Genomic DNA, 4542 nt, shown 5'->3' on the forward strand with positions numbered 1-4542 from the left:
GAGGGCGTTCAATAAGTAATGCCTCTGACCCATTTCACATAGCAGGAGATTAATGAAACTTGGCTCAGTTATTAGTCTTTCTCTTCATAGGAACCACCCAGAGTTATGCATTTCTTCCATCGTTCGATGCAGCTCTGGACACCGTTTTTGTAGGACACCCCAGGTTGGTCCTGCAACAGATGCCTCATCAATGGCAGAAGAGGGAAGATAAGGTCTGGGAGCTGTTTCCACAGACTTCCGGCCATGTTTGAATTCAAGATGCCAGCGTTTTACAAGGTCATATGATGGGGCATCATCACTATAAGTTTCTTTCATTTCATCAAAAGTCTCCTTTGGTGTGCGTCCTTTCAAATACAAAACCCGGATCACTGCGCGACACTCACCTGGCTCCATTTCACACCTGGTCCATTTCACACCTGACTCAGTTCAAACACCAGTAAATCAGAAACCACAATTAGATCAGAGCTCTTTTTTTCAACATAACCCATAGAGATATGAATCATTACACATGCAAAATTTCATTTAGATCAGATAACTGGAAGTGGGTCAGGGGCATTACTTATTGAACGCCCCTCGTACAACTATTAATTTCTTTATTGAAATAGTCAATGAGCAACCTTCTTGTAAATGGCTCTTGCCGGAAATACCAGACCAGTTAAGATAATAAGGCATCGATCATAAGTATGAAGCTATTAACTTTATTAAGTATACGATTATGTATACCACCGCTTTACTTTGTTTGCAATTAAACCATGGGCATGAACTTGCAATGGAGATTACTATTATCATTAGTATCATTTACAGAAATACACGGTTTGATAGCAATTATTTCTTTCATCATAATCGGATTTCCGCTACCTTATGTTAATCAAGAGTGTGTCCGAAATGTAACTCTTAGCTGTCATATGTAAAGAAACTTCAGTCTCTGCGACTGGATAAAATTCGGAGATTTACTTCAAGACGTTCTAAGTGACATCCATCACTCTTCTTCAGCGTTACCTGAATAAACTTGTAATAACAAATCAATGCTAGTAAATCTATCAAACTGCTGAACGTATCAAAGTCTCTAACTCGTTAGGACCATATGCAAATGTCACTCATATATAAATCATGTTTATATAGTCCGTAATACAGTGGAAGCCGCTTAATTGCACACCCAATTTGCCAGCGAATTCCGTGCAATTATCCGGCGTGTGCGATAATGCGAAGTCACCCAGTTGGACCGCACCGCCACGGGATTCGGGGATTCCGTGCAATTGACCGAAGTGTGCGTTTATCCGACGTGCAATTAACTGGCTTCCACTGTATAAGAAACACCATATGAAGTGTTATTGTCTATCATAAACTTATCATAGCTTTCATAGAGCTTCTTAATTGGGTGGACACATACGGAAATTAGATTGCATTGACAATGACACGGAGTCTTTATATTAAGGTACACAAATCATACATCTATTTAGGTAAGAAATGACTTCTTATATATTTAGTCCTATGTAAAGCTCATTTATCATTAGATTATCCATTAGCCACCGCCTCCAAACGTAAACATAAGATAGATCTATAGACTGGACATTTTTACGTCATAGCATCTACATGTATATGAACTCTTACAACTAGCTGCCAGGAATGCATTTGCAACTAAAAATGATACTATATTAACCCATATTTATCACAAGCTGATTCGATATACTACTGGTACGTTTCTAAGGTATAGCACTGTTATGTGACCTCTTTTTCCGCTACTTTGTTTAGAATACGATACTTTATTTCAATAATATCTACTACAGTATGTATTGTGTAATGGACTGTTATGTGTCGTTTTCTCGCTACAGCGGGTTGCATTTCTTCAGATTGTTAGGCATTTCTACAATTTTCTGCACTATCGTTCACAATAAAGGTGAAACAAAGTGGTAAACACTCTTCTTGGTCGCATTGTTGACTTTTGAATGACTTTCTTGAATAAGATTAGTTAAAGTATTATGTGACACCCGGAGGTTCAATGTGTGTGCGTGTGTCTCTCTGTTTAATTGCGTGTGTGTGTATTGTTCAACAATCTTCTGCGATACCGTTTACAATAAAGGCAAAAGAGTGGTAAACACTCTTCTAGGTCGCATTGTTTTTTTAATTACAGTGAATGATTAGTTTTATGTAACACCCGGAGATACAATGTATGTGTGCATGTGCCACTCTCTCTCTCTTTCTCTGCATGTATGTGTTTCATTGTGTCACGGTGTGATGATGTGTGTGTGTATGTAATTCGTCGTCCAGTTCTTCATGTGGACAGGACTTGTACAATAGTGACATTCTGTCTTCTGGTGTAGTTCTGGTATCACGGACTTCTATAAAATCACACTACTGCAATGCTTGCACAGCTCTGTGGCCAACGGAAATCTATAAGGGCATCGCCCTATTTATTTGCAAAATCATGCCAGAAGGCTAATTTCATGTACAGTCTCGAAAGATAACAGTAGAGAACCTTGGAGTAGAAAAGACATAAGAGTGATACCTTGGATGACCAAGTGATGTTCAGAACTCTACGCTTTGATATGAACATGTAATCAAACCACAAAAACAACAAGTTAGAGAAAAGGTGGGACTAACACTGCCATCGATGTAAACACACAAGCTTCGAAATCTGCATACCGAAGCATTGTTCCTTCAATAGCAATGGAAATATTCTCCAAGCAGAGGTTGAGTCGCGGAGATAAAACGTTAGTAGTAGTCGGGAAAGCGCGCCAGAGGAGCGCGCCGGTAAATTTCCTGACTACTACGATCGACTACTACGATATTTCCACGACTTAACCTCTGCTTGGAGAATACAATGAGAAAACTTCGTTGTGAAAGTGGCCTACTCTCCATGCAGAGGTTCCTTGCGTAGACATAATAAAAGTCGGAAAAAGTACACGGGCGCACCTCTTACTCTCCAAGCAGAAGTTGAGTTGCGCTACAGAGGAGCGCCAGTGTAATTTTTCTGATTACATATACTGCTATATCTACGCTACTCAACCTCTGCTCGGGAAGTAAAAGTGGCCGGTCGGCCCGCCTTACGCAAGCTACAATATTAAACCTTATGCAAGCACAGCCTTGCGGTTCTCAGTCGTAGTGCAGAGCGCCTATTGCGATAAAGTTAAAGTTATGCAATGTAGAGTGGGTTCGACAGGACGTGAACTGGGTGACTTTATATTGATGCTTCATGGAAATAAAATGTTGCAATCAGGCTTCCTTCTTTTCATCTATTTGGGCGCTGAGTTCCCGGGGAAATACCGAATGTAGTTATAATCGCTCCTGAAGAAGTTGACATAGCAACAGGCATCCAAAAGATGGCTTAGCCTAAGTTGGCTACAAAACTGGTTATGCAAACGGCTTCAGTATGGATCTCCCATGTGGTCTAGTGGTTAGGATTTGTGGCTTTCACCCACAAGGCCCGGGTTCGATTCCCGGCATGGGAAGAGAAACGTTTTTATTTTCCAATGGGCGGGACTCAAGACTTTCAGGGCTAACAGCAAGATATAACATTAAATTTATTTTGCAACAGGTCCAGTTAATCTGACATAATCGTAAAAGATGAAAGCTGGACGAACTTTCTCAAATATTTACATATAATCTTTTTTATCTACATTTTCAAATTTAGATGTCCATAATGGTTATATGCATAATTGATACAATTGCAGATGATCTAGAGTCCATTCCAAGACACCATGGAGGTTCATAGACAATAATTGTCATAAGTTTGAATTATCTTGAATAAAAGAATATCTAAGCCCCAGCAGCTATAATTAAAAGAAAATTAATATGGAAATTTGAATCTTTTTGAATTCCTTTGAATATTTTGGAAACATTTTGAAAAAAAAAAACACAAAAAATCTCTCTATTTACAATATTTTTCAAACATCTGCAGGATTCTTTCACTTTTAGAAATATTTACAAAAAATGGTAAACCTTGCCAAATGGTAGAATTAGTTTATTGCTCCAATAAAAGTTTTGTCAGCCTCGGTACATTTTTAGATTTCACTGCTGGGCACTGGTGGATCCTTTGTGGTGAGCCATTGCTGTATGATACCTAACCATACTTTGCAAGGATGTGTGAAATGCTTTCTTCCCAGTCCACTGTTACAAAAAATGGTAGAAAATGGTAAATAATGGCAAAATGCTGAACATTACAATTATTTACAATCTGTTAATCTATTCCACATCGTGAATATTTCAAAGGTTTTACACAACCAGGAAACATTTTAGAAAGTTGAAATATTCAAAATATTTCTAAAGTATCATATATTCTACACAAATAATTGAAAATAATTGAAAACATTTGTAAATGATGACAATGGCAACCCTCACAGTGACTTGGAATGGACTCTATGTTACATTTTGGAAATCAAAGCAAAACAAAAATAGCTTACATGACTACCATTTCGCGGTAGCGGGAAAATGGACTTTTTCGCTGTGGGGTTAAAAGTCCGCGGAAGCACCATGCACTGTAGTCTCTTCGGGCACACCAATTTAATTCCTTGGTTCCCGGGAATTCTTCATAAAAAATATGGA

The 4542-nt window shown here is 38.6% G+C and overlaps 1 long non-coding RNA gene and 1 other non-coding gene across 2 annotated transcripts; both read left to right on the forward strand.

The window, feature by feature from the left end:
- The first annotated feature begins 503 nt into the window (after positions 1–503).
- LOC118418348 lies at positions 504–3147 on the forward strand. The gene is made up of 2 exons (XR_004831441.1): positions 504–2690; positions 2866–3147. It is a non-coding gene; the product is annotated as an uncharacterized LOC118418348 (long non-coding RNA).
- Positions 3148–3377: 230 nt separating this feature from the next.
- On the forward strand, positions 3378–3449 carry Trnae-uuc. The gene has a single exon. It is a non-coding gene; the product is annotated as a tRNA-Glu (tRNA).
- The last annotated feature ends 1093 nt before the right edge of the window (positions 3450–4542 follow it).

This window comes from Branchiostoma floridae, chromosome 6 (assembly GCF_000003815.2).
Source record: "Branchiostoma floridae strain S238N-H82 chromosome 6, Bfl_VNyyK, whole genome shotgun sequence".
NCBI lineage: Eukaryota > Metazoa > Chordata > Leptocardii > Amphioxiformes > Branchiostomatidae > Branchiostoma > Branchiostoma floridae.